Here is a 14,628-nt window from a genome sequence, read left to right as displayed (position 1 = left end):
GTGCATCTGGCTGCTGGCACAGAGCAGTGAGCCCTACAAATGTGCTGTATTGTCCCTGGGGGCTTCTGCTGCAGCCTCTTTTGCAGGGCTGCTTACAGGACAGGAGGACCTGATAATCTTTGAGAGCACCTGCTTCATGCCTCCCATCAGGAGTGCTGTGATCACTGCAATCTCTACCTGTTTGTTTCTAGGAGTGAATTTTTCCAGTTCAGTGACTGAGGTGGAGGAGAAGATCTCCAGGTGCTTGTGAGCAAAATGCCTGTCTTGGAAAATGAATCCACCAATATTTTATGCAACCAAACATCTTAAAACACATGATAATGAATGTTCTCAGCAGATCTTCTCTATAGGATTATCTTCTCAGAGCATGTTGGAGCCTGGACGTGTCAGGCTCCTGGCCCATGGAACTTTGCTGAGGGACACTTATTTTCTCAGCTCTGAGTGAGGAGCTTTGTCAGATAAAACCGTAGCAAGCAGTTAGCAAAATTCTGATCACTTTCTTTGCCATCAATGTGTGCATCTTCTCAAACAGAAAGATTTTGCAGCCATCACTTGTGTACTTTCAACCCCCATACTATGCCAGTAGATTGTTCTGGCTTTTCTGTAATAAAGGAGCTCACTTTGGATCCTGCTGATTTCAAGTATTCACTTCCTCTTGCTATCTTCTTTTTTTTTTGTTTGTTTGTTTGTTTGGGGTTTTTCCCTTGAGAAAGCGAAAGTAATTTGCCTGTTCTTGCAAGATCTGATTTGCTGGTTCCCTTCCCCAGGACTGACACATGGCTGCTGGGACCAGGAGGTGACTAAGGGCTTTGCTGCAGCCGAACACCGAGCAGAGAGCCCTTTGCAAAGTTGTGTGTTATATAGCGGGAAATGCTAAATATGATGAAACAGTTTCAGGGCTCAGCCTTGCAGCAGCCGATTACTGCCAGTCCAGGATGAATCACCCTGGAGCTGCTGCAACCTCAGGCAGGTGCCGCCTCCAGAGCCCTCCCACCACCTTTCCCACGGCCTTTCCCATCCCCTTGCAATGTTTTAGCCACCAGCAGCAGCAGCAGCCACACAAGCACTCTTCTCGCTCAGCACTCTTCTCTCCCTTCAGTTCCAGCACGATGGCTGGAGCCTGTCTGGCATGGTGGGACATTGCTGCTGACTTACTAGACAGCAGCAGCAAAACAGGAGAGGGAACCTCCAGCTGGGAAGTTTTAGGGTCTCTCAACCATCTCCAGGTTTCCCTGAGCTTGTGCAATTTCCTGAGAGCAGAATCTGCTGCTGTTGGATATACCCCATTCTCTGGAGAGGCAGAGGGGCTCAGCACCCCTAACATCAATAAATCCCAGCTGAAGTAAAAGGGGCTGTAGGGTCAGCCTCACTCAGAGAAGCAGAGAAACCATGATAACAGAGTAGGAGAGAGCTTGAGATGGAGCTGATAATCCCAGTGAGTTCTGCAATCTGTTCATATGCTGCCCACATTGATGGCTGCTCTCTGGTCCTGCGGTTTAAGATGTCCATGGGGTGCTCCTGAGGAATTCAGAATCCCAGCTCATCCCTGCTTTGTCCTGATTGCATAAATGACCCCAAAACAACACACCTCTTGGGGTAGTAAGGGGCTGAACATGTTCATCATCAGGTCTCCCACTGGCAGTATTCTGAAGACAACTTCCCTGCTTAGCATAGGTGTTGCCAAACAGTGTGGTTGGGAGATGTGTCTTCCTTTCACAGCACCTTCTAGATCCCCAGGGCTCTTCCTTTTCCCACTGTGCCATGAAAACTGGGATTAGTATCAGCTGCAGAGCCTGTCCCACCCAGAAGCATCACCATCTACTTCTGGATATCCTGCTCACACCACTCTGACATCTACTTGTAGCTCCAGAAAACAGACATTTAAGGGGCTGCTGCAGGGTAAGCTTGTGACTCAGTCCAGTTAAATGGTGGTTTGGATTGAGATGGAAACTGTTTGAAACTGGGTCCATGAGCAAAGTTGGGTGATCAGAAGATGGGGTTTTTTTATAGTTGGAGACAGGTTATTTAGAAAAAGAAATAAAAAGCCATCAATGATGTGATATTTGATTGATTTGTCCCGAATTCAGTTGGTGTTCTTTAAATTCCCTAAGACTAAAATACAGTAAAATAGGGTTTTTTCAGTCTCCTTTTCTTTATAGCAAAAGATAAGATTGATACCGAGCCAAGGTACTGAGCTGTACCATGAAATCCTGGCTGCAAACTTGGCCCTCCATTCCTGGCCTCAGACTTCTTCCCATTGCCACACCAAGGGTTAGAGGAAAAAGACAGGTCCTTTCCAAAGGGACTCAACCAAACTGATTCACAATGTTGGGGTTCTGTACATAAAACCAAAAGGTTTATCAAAACCTGCTGTTGATATACCCTGTGCCATTTAAGCACATTTCTTAAGGAATGCTACTATGTTCAACACCACATCTATGAGCATCTGTCATGCTCTATAAGTAAAAACATTAGTGTATCTAAAAAGAAACTAGTTTATTTTGACTATCCAGAAGGAATGAAAACTAGCAACCAAACTACACGAAAACACAACTAAAACCATAGTCCTTATTTTCTGTATTTGGAAGCATTCAGTTTTTCTCCCCAGTAATTTCTTGGTTTCATGCCTATACATTTTTATTATTAGTAACATGGCAGCTCTTTTTAAACTACATTTTAAGAAATAAGATTTCCTCATTGATAATCTCAAACCTTCAGAACAAACAATGAGTTCCCAACCAAAGTGCTCTTCCCATGTCAGCACAAGATGCAAAATTTTGAAATGCAACAAAAGTAAGGAGAGGTATTTAAATTCCTTTGAAGGAAAGTAACTCCCTAAAATATTACTATCAAATGCAGAAGTGCTAACATTTGTCAAAGCTGAACAGATCTTCACCTCCTAGAACTGCTGTGACAGAGGGATCAGAGCAGGTGGAAAATATGCAGAAGGAAAGGAATAAAAACTCTTTCTGACAAACAGAGGCAGAAGCCCTGGAGAGGGAATGGGCCAAGAAGGATACAAATACAACTCGTGATCCTTCATTAAAATAATCATCAGAAGTGCTATGACCTGGTAGGTAAAAGCTTTAGCTTGTAAGCTGGGAGGAGTGACCACTAGGGTTTGAAATGTCCCTTGGTGATGAATAAGCAGCTGAGCAAAGGTGGGCGCATTTACCATGTGCACACCCCAAGGCTTCACCATCATTGCTCCTCTGCTTCATTCATCCTCTGGTTGAGTTGGGAGCACCAAGGAGGAGATCTCCCTGGGCTACCCACAGGTCTGCTCCAGGGCAGAATTGCCTTTAGGCTTTAAGGATTCTGGTCCATCCTGCTTGGCTCCTGCCAGTCCCCTGAGAATCGGGGCAGGGGAGCACACGGGCAGCTCTGCTGCTCCTCTCAGTGCCACAGCCACCCCAGCTGGATCACGGGGAGCAATTTGGTGAGTTTTGCATCCAAAGCAGGGGGTGAAGTAAAAAAATGTCTCTTTCTCGCTGATGTTCTCAGAGCAGTATGACAATGACACAAAATGAATACAAAATCAATAAAAAGTGTCTTTTAATCATTAAATAAATAAAAGAGTGCAACAGTGAACCACATAGGTTTCTGGAAGTTTTTCCTCACAGTGTATCATTTCTCTGTTGAATTCAAAACCACCCACTAGTGAATTTGAATGAAAATCACTGAAAATATAAAAGCTCCAGAAGCATTTCTGATTGAGAGAGGTGGACAACAAACAGATCATAAAGCTGCACACAGTCACCATAGCGACGGGGCTTCCAAAAGGACGCAGGGGAGCCTCAGCCTTCAGGAGCATCACCCACCTCCACCACACCAGGAGAAGCAGGAGCGTCCCAAAAGCGAGACTGGGAGGTGTCCTTCAAAGAGGTGTCCCTTCAGGGAGCCAGGTAGGAGACTGTGCAGACAGAGTCCTTCCTGCTGGCCCCCTTGCCAGAAGAATCATCGAGCAGATGTGGAGAGTTTGGGATCTTGGGAAGAGACATTCAGAAAGATGGCCTTAGGACAACTATTGAGTTGTCTGGGCTTACCTCAAGCAGTGGGGATGGGAGGTGATGTCAGTGTCTTTATCAGCCCAAATTTCTATTTGAGATTGAGCTCTGAAGAACTTAAAAAAAAAAAAAAAAACCAAAAAAAAAAACATTAAAAACCAACAGAGGTCAGAAATCAACTAGCTTGGCTCCAAAAAGTCTTCCCTGTCATGCACTGATGAAAGAAAGAGCACTGAACACTTCTGACTCCAGCATGGGGCACCATTCACAGAAGACTTAGTCTCATAGGGTAAAAACAAGATGAGTAAGAGAAAAGGTTGCTCTGCTACCCAATAAATAGCAAAAGCTATTGATAAATACTTTCAATAAAGTCAAAGTCCTTAATACTTTTTTTTTATTATCAGCCTGCAGTGAATAAACTGCTGCCGAATAGGCAGCCAAGAAAGGGAATGAGATGCAATCCTGAAAGAAAACAGTGGTTAGGGAGCACACAGATGAGGTAAATGTTTTCAATTTGTTGTGCAGGAGCAATTTCACCCAGCACTACATGACAGTAGTGGTTAATTTGGGGAGTTAGTGATGGATATGCCAGGACCCCCCAAGTTTAAAAAGGCCGAAGGAGTTCCTATGAAGAGAAAAGGGAAGACAAGAGAAACCAGGGAATCATAGACCAGTCAGCCTAGCTGTAACTCTTCAGAACAAATAATGAATTTATTTGTAAACATCCAGGAGATGACAAAGAGATGAGAGACCAACTTGGATTAGTCAAGACCAAGCCATACCACAACAACCAGCTTTCCTCCCAAAGCAGGCTAACAGCAGAAGCTCCAGAGGTGCAGCAGCTCAGCTCTGGACAGGCTGTGGTCCAGTCTCATGCAATGTCCTGCTAAACCAGGCAGAAAAACACACTTGATAAAATTAGTGGAGGGCTAGTGGCAAAGCCCTGTGCTGATCTGGACTTTATAAAGGTAATTTATTTTCCAAATGAAAGGGTGGACCAAGTGAGAGTGAGCCAGGATCTGTCCTGGTCACAGGCCTGTACATGACCTTCATGTAAATTATTTGCCTGAAAAATCAGGTTGATTAAACCTGCACATGACCCGATGCTGTGTCATGTTGCAAGTAACAAAGATAACTCTCCTAAAAATAATTCGAAAGAGGCTTTATAAAACAAAATAAGATATTCAAATTTCAGCTATGCTTACTAATAGCATCTCGGAAAGACTGAATATACATATAGATGAGATCAGTCAAAATCCTAAGCTACATATCACTCTAAATCAGGAAATTACTTTCTACCAGAGCACTGTGCACAGTTCACCCCCTGATTTGTGCTGTCTCTGCAAAAGGAGAACCAGAGCATCTTTTATTTTGCATTTGAATTTTTTAAGGCCCACATATTGCCTCAGGCATGCTATAACTCACATTGGTGACAAAGAAATGTGAAAAGCCTTCCACCACATTACCAGCAAGCCTGGGGCCTCTGTGAACTGGGAATTCAGATACATTTTGACCCTTGCTTGGACTGGACATTGTGGAATGAGAACATACCCCAAGAAGAGTCAATACTGAGACAACTTTAATGGTCAAATAGTAATTAATGTAATAGTGTTTTGTAGGTTTAGATAGAAGCCATGAGAGTAAGGGAAAAAAATTCCCCAAGTTAGCATCCCAAGTCTTTTCCATCAAGAAATTCACAATATTTTAACTGGAGGAGGAACTAGGCCAAGGAAACTGTACCAAGGAGAAAGTGTGCTAAGCAGGACACCAGGTATTTTTCTGAAAGCTGGGAGACTTCCACCGACAGCATGTGATACTCCCTTTACTTCTCCTGCAAGAAAAACTTGCACCTTACTGGGGAGGCTTCCTCCTTCACACCTGCATTTTATATTACAGATATAAGATCAAAACTGATCAGGCAAAATTAAAGGTTACTTGCTGGTGGGATTTCTTGACACAGCTTATGAGGGACCTGGATGATAGATACCATCCAAAGCACCAGGGTTCAAAACTGGCCTGACAGCCCTACAGTGTGAACCCAAGGCTGATTTAAGTAGAAGTTATATCTATACCAATGATAATGATAAGAGAAACAAGGTTCTTTTGTACCATCCACTACCCAAAATAAAAACATGAACATGATGCTTTGGTGTGGGTAAGGCACACAGAGGAAGATGAGCTAGACTTGAGGGAAGGCTCTCATGGGGCTGGGCAGGCTGCAGCCTGCTCTGGGGCCACGTCAGACTCCAGGCTGTGTGCCCAGAGGAAGCCTTCAGTGCTGTGCTTGGTGTAATGAAGAAATATGGATGTGAATTAAACCCTCCAAGGACTGATGAAATTACACTGTTTGTTTTTACCTTTGTTTTAATTAATCAATTCCATCTCTTCTTGGTTTTCTGTTGGTATGAATGGGTGACCAAGTGTGCTTGTGTGAAAAATACCCTTGGAGGAATACTAAAATGAAGTAGTAAATTAGTTAAGATGGCAGGTTTTGGAGCTGAAAACAAGATTATTCAGAAGTAGCCATGCTTACCTAACCACCCCTTCTGCTTTGGCAGTGGAGAAAAACTGGGCTTCTTGTGAAACAGGGTATAAATAGACAATAAATGTTAATACATTTTAAAGTAAAATTAAGGTTTAAGAAAGATGTGTTAAAGGAAAGTTACTGCAGTGATGCCTGTCATTTACATCCCCAAACACAGTGAAAACAAGATTACCATATGACCTGGGTGATACAGCTTGGCAAAATATCCAAAGACTGGATATCCCCCCCGAAGCAGGAGAGATACCTCCTTCAATATCCTTATATCTTTCAAAGGCCTATGTTCTTCACTGCTGGAAAGCTCACTGGGGTTTTAGCCTGAAAAGACTCTGCCTCCTCCTTGAAATCTTCCTAGACAAGATTAAAATCTAAGTAATTCCTTCAGCGGCAACCTCACAAGTCACTTTGATAGACATACAATCTGTTGGTCAGCCATTTGAATCTACTGATTTATTGATTTGATCTTAATCGTGATCTTGGTGTGATCACTTAATTGATCTGCCTTAATACTTAATTAGCTTAGTAGAAATAATGAATTAATCTACTGATATCCTTGCTCAGGTGTTCCTTCATGTGATCATCCTTTTTAATCACCTCTGCAGGGAATATACAAGGTAGGTTTACACTATTAAATAGTCACCGAGGTCACAAACCTGAGGGCAGGAGTAAATTTGGGCAGGGCATATGCCAGCAGCTCAGCTCTGTGTCTCTCTGTGAATAAATTCACCCTGTGAATAAACTCATCTCCAGGCACGTCTGGTCTCCCAAAGATCTTACTGCATTTCTGAATGAAGGGCAAGGAGGGCTTTGTCTCAGAAGCAGTCAAACATTTCAAGGATGTCTTTCTCCTCCAAAGAGGAGCGGATAGGGCATTCTGGGGCCCACGGTGAACCATTTATCCTCCCTTAGCCTTCACTCATGAGCACAGAGAGCTCTGACTCTTAAAGTCCCTAGGGAAAAAGTTGTGACTGAATTAAACTGAAAGAGAAAGTAAGATTTTGAACTGTAAGATTTTGAACAATACAGAACTGGGGTGACAAGCATCCCATACTATTCTTTATTTTTTGCATTGTCACAATTCTTGGATACCAGGAGAGATCATACACTCCTGTGGGATAGGTAACACAAAAAAAACAAGCCTCAATGGACTTTTATGTGAGGTGTATGGGTGGTAGAAGGAAATGAACAGCTGAAATCACACAAAATCACTCAGTATTTGCACCTTGATGGTTAAAATTGGAGCAGAAGAGCTGAGACTTCATGCTTGTCACAAAATGTGAGTGAACAGAGAAGGAACTGGGCTGGTGCCCATGGAATAACCCACCATCAGAGCATGAGCCCCCACTGCTCCCAGTGCCCAGGCAACTCTTTTCAGGATTGATGCTTTCAAATTCAGGTCAGATGCATACCAATGACAGAATGAGTGGAAAAATAAGGAAAAAAGAAAAAGAAAGAAAGAAAGAAAGAAAGAAAGAAAGAAAGAAAGAAAGAAAGAAAGAAAGAAAGAAAGAAAGAAAGAAAGAAAGAAAGAAAGAAAGAAAGAAAGAAAGAAAGAAAGAAAGAAAGAAAGAAAGAAAGAAAGAAAGAAAGAAAGAAAGAAAGAAAGAAAGAAAGAAAGAAAGAAAGAAAGAAAGAAAGAAAGAAAGAAAGAAAGAAAGAAAGAAAGAAAGAAAGAAAGAAAGAAAGAAAGAAAGAAAGCTCATATTACCAACTCTGAGTGGGTAAGGGATGCAGCTTTCCTTACCACTCAGTTAGCTAATTTTGTTCTTTACGAATATTGCTGTCAGCTTTGTGAGAAAGTCAGGAGACGTCATCTGAACTGGCTTAGAAATTATAAACAAACATTTTAATTTTTATTTAAACTGGAGAAGCTGCTAGAGGCCTGTTTTGAAGCCAGTTTAAGCCCATGGAAGGATTTAATCGGGCTTTGTTTGCAGGCGTGGCGGCAGCCTCTTTTAAAGTCATTCCTCTGCTTGTAATCAAGCCTTGCCCCCGTCAGATTTTAACCACTTCTTCCTGGCTTGGGCACGGGGATGGGCTGGTGACAGTCCCTGCTGCAGGCACACACCACTCGTGTGCTGCTGGCCTTCGAAGCCAGGCAGCAGTTTCCACTGCCGACTGTTTGCAAACGCAGGAGAGGAGCTGGGAATGAACAGAGCAATGCAGAGTCGGGGAGGGAGGGGTTTGGTGGCTGGGCTGGAGTTAGTCACCGCAGACTTCCATTTCCAGATCGTGAGGAAGGACTCAAGCCATTTTAGGCATTTTCTTGGACTTCCTTCTCTGCTTTTAATTGAAATACCCAGGAGGGATGGAGGAATCCACAGGCCTGTTTTGCACTGATGTGGGATACTTCTGTGCAAGCACAGACGTGCTCCCCCTTCATATTGTAGAGTCAGACCACTGTTGTTAGTCCTTGGCTCGGTTCCTTTGCATGGCAACAGGGAATCTTCCACACGTCTCACCTTCTGGAAGCTGATGCACTCCTCTGTGGAAGATGCTCACTGTGGTGAAAATAATTTTTAAATAGTTTTCTTGCAAAACGTAACTATGTTGGGATGGCTTGAATATTCAAAACAAAACACATTTAATTCTGATACCTCTAAGGTCTATAAATATACATATACATTTATCCATATGTATCTGTAAGTGGCACAGATAGGAAGACATAAACCAGCAAATTGCAAAATCACAAGAGGCTTTGAACACCCCTGCTCCTTTTCAGCAGGAACTCTGATGCCTACATCTAGCAGAGTAAACAAGAAAAAACCCTGCACAGCTGCCAAGACACATCCAGCTGCCAGACTTCTCACTACTCTTCTCACTCCGGTGTTGCAAGTTTTGCATCTCCCCTTGTCCAGCAGCACTGTCCTTTTTGCCAGAGCAGCTGTCTGGGACACCATCCCCAGGATGTCCAGGGGAGGCAGGCAGCAGGCATGCCAGGAGCACATCCAGCATGGACAGGTAAAGTCCCCTCTGTCCATTCCCAACCATGGGGCCAACACTCACCATGCAGGGCAGCAGCAGCAGCAGCAAATGGGATTTTTTGCGTGGTTTATGTTACAACACTTTTTTTTCTCCTGCTGAGACAAAAGAATTTTCTCTGTCCAGGGGAGCTCAGTGTCCAGGTCACCCAGAGAAGCTTCTCCTGGGCTTGGTGCTTGGCCTAACAGCATCGTGCAGAATGCCCATGGCCAAGCCTCTTCACAAGGGGACCAAACATCTGCACAAAACACTTATTTATCATGGTGAAAGAATCAATATTTCTGGCCTTTTGTGACGCTGATTGTGCACCTCCAGCTTTGTGTTTTGCTTTCTTGAAGCTGATTCTTAATTAGCAACAAAGTTGCAGTCACAGAAACACTGAGGACGGAGGAGTAACATCAACCTTGAAATTGTTACTTTTCTGACCACTAGAAAAGCTCTCTACCTTCTCCTAAAAGCTACTTCAATGTTTCTTCACTTCTAAAGAATGATAAACAAGTCCTTGCTGCCAGAGTATCATGACAACCTCGACCTTCCTTTCCCATTGGGGCCTGCTGGTGTATGAAATGATGACCAGTCCAGCCATCTCGAAATGTTTTCGTTTTACTCCCGGGTGGTTGCACCTTTATTATGGTGCCTGTGCTGGACTGGGTGACTGGCCTTTCCCTGACACCCCACTGATGTGGTTTGTGACCACCTCCACTGAATCTGGAACATCCTGTGGAACCCCTTCTCCCATGTCTGTCCTGCAATCAGGAAGGCTTCTGAGATGGCAAAAGAGTTTGGAGGAAGTGTCACAAATCAGCCCATACACCTCTGCTCTACTAAAATGATCTCTCCAGGGTTTGAGGCAATGTAGGAGCACAAGGAGAAAAAGTGTGCTGCTGGGGTGCTGCCGCAGCTTCTGCATTCTGGCTGCTCTCTTGGTTCCTTTTAACTGTGTTGCACCATCAGGGGTGATGCTCCCTTCTCCAAGGTTTCCAGGCCTCACATGAGGGACAGGCAGGGAATGAGAACTGAATGTCTGGTGTCACCTGATGTCAACATCCCTTGCTACAAGAAACCAAAAAAAAAGCCCAAAAAAAACCTCATAGGTAATGAAATGTGAGGGTTCACAAGTAAACTTTTGGGAAGAGAAGTGATAAGTCCATATAAATTAGGAAGGTAGGGAACTGAGGATTAACCCTACTGTTTTACACACAGTGGTGGAATTAGAATCAATTGTATTCTGGTGTTTGTGGTTAATAATTGACTTCTACTTGCATGTAGAAGGAAAGAATTCATGCCAAAAAGCCAAGAATGTACAAGATCTTTTTAGAAAAAAGCAGAAAAAGAAAAAAGAAAAAAAACCAAACCAATCAGACCTATATTTCCTGTGGATTTTTTTCTTCCATGGCAGCTGCAAAACCAGCTCAAATTGTGTTAAGTAAGTGTATTATCCTGTGAACAACAGGGTTCCATTAGCTCTGTCAGAAGGCCAATACCCTCTATACTAAAAACCTCTTGGTTCAGTACATTTCCCTGTCACAGAGTAAATTTCTGCTTGACCCCATTGAAGAAATCACTTTAAATATTGAAATATAAAAACTATTACAGCAGGAAAAAAAAAGTTACTTTTTCCCTCTCGTTGCATTTTGATTACAGACATCAAACACCATGTTGCAGTTCAGCATAGAGAAGAACGTTGTAGCAAGTAAAAAAAAAAAAATTAAGAAATACTGAGAAAAAAAAAAAAAACAAGAAAGGAAGGGATTGTATGGCAGTAATAAATGTATACTGTTCTTTATAAACACATGTGTGGTGTGGATTTCTGTCTGTGGGACAATTCAGGAAACAAATGAAAAGATAAGTTTTGGGTTTAAACTCAGCAGATTTCAAAGTGCATTGTTTATACCCTCTGCAGTGCAATAAAGCTTATCAAGAACTTTTCCATTGGATACAAGAGTCAAAAGAAGTAAGAGGAATGTGAACAGTATGCTTCCTTTGGGTTGCTACAATATCTGTAATTCTTTCAGCACAGATTTCCCATGTTAGCTTAAGCTCTGTCTCACAACGATCATTTTCAGCAGATAATCGTAAATACTTTGCTGAGCTGACTGAGTTGTTCAGAAACTTGCCATCATTTCACTCTCCACAAGCTCAAAGCTTGTGGCAAGTTCAAGGGCCCTTAATTAAAAATATAATACTTTCATTCTAGAAGCTCTTGCTTGCATCCCAGTAATACTCTGGGATAAATCAACTGCTGATGTAAATGCAATTAATTTCAGTGTAATTTCATTTAGAAGCAACAAGAGTACTACATTTTTATTCAATTATTTGAATGTGCTTTCTGTAAGAAGGAGTGGGATCACCTCCCCCTTACAGAGGGGAGAGCTGAGCCTGGGAAGTGAGAGGCAGAGATTTGACCAGCCCTTGGTAAAAGCTGGGAGAGCTTGCAAGCCTCTCAGTCTGGTCCATGTTTGTGCTTTCAGCAGGAACCAAGACATGGAAATGACACATGAAGTACCATACATTTCAAGCATGAGATTTGGCTCTAGATCACCAGACCTCAGAGCTGCAATATTTCGTAGGCAGAATGTACTTCTGCCCCTCTCTTAAACTGAGAGGTCAATTTTGGTCTTCTTTTCCTATTTTGCTCTTGTAAGGGAAGACAGCATGGCATGTTTGTTAGAACTATAATGTTGCATTTGCTAATTAAATAAAGTGGGGTTTTTGGGAGAACTTCTTTTAAGCAAAACCATGTGTTCCAGGGAGGAAACATTCTTCTGGTAAACAGCTGAGCCCTTAACATTTAGCAACATAACTCTGTGTTTGCAGCTATTGAAAACTGTGTGACCGAGGAAGCCTGTGTTTCTGAGACTGAGGGCTGAAAGCATTTTGCTTGCTGTCAGAACGCCAGCCCTTTCTTTTATGTATACACTAAAAGCAAGGAGGAACTAACTATTGGATGGTTGCTTCTTATGGTTTTAATAAAATTTGCCTCATATCAAAACGCTGCTGGGTTTTAATGTTGACGCCGCGCTGAGCAATGCTCTCTGCTCTGGCACAGCTGGCTCTTGCTTTCCAGAAATATAGCTGCACCCTGGCATTACTTGTAAAAATTGCAGCCTTAAATCATTTCCTCATCCCCCTAACCTGTGCCAGGAAGGACCCTCCATGCACAAATCTCCTCGCTGGTGCAGAGAAGGGGGTCATTCCTCCTCCCTCCCCAGCTGCTGTGTGAGCAGTGCTGTGGTGGCAGGAGGTAGCTAGGGAACAGAAGTTACCTGCCAGACATGAACAGCAGCCCTGGAAAGCTCAGGGAAAAAAGATAATGCAGCTGGAAGCTGCAAGAAGAAACAGGACTGAGAGAATGAGAGTGCCCTGTACCTGGCTCCTGCTTTCCATTCCAAGAGTCCACATCTTTCAGAGACACTCAAAGGGCCACAGGGCTGTGGGTCAAATCCTGCTGAGGGGGAGCAGGGAAGGTTTGTTTGGTATAAGTGATTTCCTGAGCAGCATTATGGAGTGGGGGAGGCTGGGTGGCTTTGAGATCTTACTCTGCTTCTCCATCCAGCAGCTGGAAGGGGAAGGCCACAGTCCCAGCTCCCTCTGGGCTGAGGGAGATGATTTTTCCTCTGCCTGCTCATCTCACTGTAGCTGGGCTGCTGAGCTCTGGGCATCACACTGACCTTTGCAGTACAAAGGGATCTTATCTTGTTCTTTGTAGCCCTCAAAGCAGCTGGGCATGCTTACAAATTTCAGTAACTACCAGCTAAGGCCAAACAAGATCTCACGATAAAACTTCAAGGCTCTGCATTCCTCTCTTATTGCTTTCCTGAGCAGATTCTCATTTCAACTGGACTTATGGTACTTTCATCCAGTTATCTTAAAGTACATAACAACTGCTGTAATTACTGACAATAATGAGCTAATCAAATCTTCTAGGTATTATTTTTCAATTATTTTTGCTGTAAGAATGGGGAAACTGAAGCAACGAGGAGAAGTTTTTGGATGAATAGGTGTGTTTTAATATTATAATATCTCCTGGTTCTATTTGTATAGGTTTATGCATTTACTTCTTAGTATGCTTGATGTTCTGTTATTACTTTCCAGTAATGTTATCTGCCATGGGCTGTGTGCATGTACTAAGGTTCATTTAAGAAAATTGCAGTGATTTCAGAAAACTTAACAGACATTGAAGAGCTTTTTGTCATTGTTTATATATGCATACTTGATTTATCATAACCCTATTTTCCTGACTTTTCCTTTTCTTCATCCTTTTATTTTTGATGCTTTTTAAAAAAGAAAAATACTGCAAATAACATTATTTCTATTTATTTTCCACATATTTCAGCTTTCATTTAAATCTCTAATGTGGAAAGCCAACTGAATATGACCTTCTAATATCTAAAGAACTAAGATGTTTTACTGGATAGGAAGCTTGCAAGGCAGAATTATGGCTTTACAGAAGTATCAGTTAATTACTGATACTTCGCACTGCAAAAAAAACCCAAAAACAAAACAAAATAAAACAAAACAAAACAAAAAAAACCTTTATTTTGTTTGTCACATGAACTGAATGGCAGGATCTAGTCTCTACAAGTCTCTGGATAGGAACAAGTGTCACAAAACTCTTATTTGAAACATTTTCTTTGCTCCAAACTTATTGATTAGTAAGGGCCTGACTTCTAAAAGCATGTAGGTATTTATGTGCACCTTTATAAAGCCAGCACTAATTCCTTACTGAATTGTGGACTAAGGGTCTCTAGATAGTCTAACAACCTTATATTGACTTATTTCAGTCAACTTCTAATTCTAAGGAGACCAAAAAGTTAAAATAAGTCTCAGCTGTGTTTAAAAATTGCTTCACAAACAAGGAAAACAGTCTATCTAAAAAATAATAAAAAAAAAGAGGTAATATACAATCTCTATAACTGGAATATTTTGGGAAATTTAGAAACAATAAAAGGCAAAGGACCTGTGAGAGCCACTAACATAGTTTCTAAGGTGTCACTGTTAAGTTTTAGGCTGTTAGCCCTGACAGCTTTAGTTCTGAGACTCTCTGCTCTACACATTCTTTTCCTGAGGCTTATTTGTCGTTTGCAAGGCTCCCTG

General features: G+C 42.4%; 1 long non-coding RNA gene across 4 annotated transcripts in view; it reads right to left on the bottom strand.

Annotated features, from left to right (window-relative positions):
* LOC135300564 (uncharacterized) overlaps positions 1–14,628 on the bottom strand; it is a 29,377-nt gene that overhangs the window by 13,187 nt on the left and 1,562 nt on the right. The window lies entirely within an intron of this gene.

Source organism: Passer domesticus, chromosome 5 (assembly GCF_036417665.1).
Source record: "Passer domesticus isolate bPasDom1 chromosome 5, bPasDom1.hap1, whole genome shotgun sequence".
NCBI classification, from domain to species: domain Eukaryota; kingdom Metazoa; phylum Chordata; class Aves; order Passeriformes; family Passeridae; genus Passer; species Passer domesticus.
Note: the sequence above shows the minus strand (reverse complement) of the source record. Positions and strands in the feature narration are given on the sequence as shown.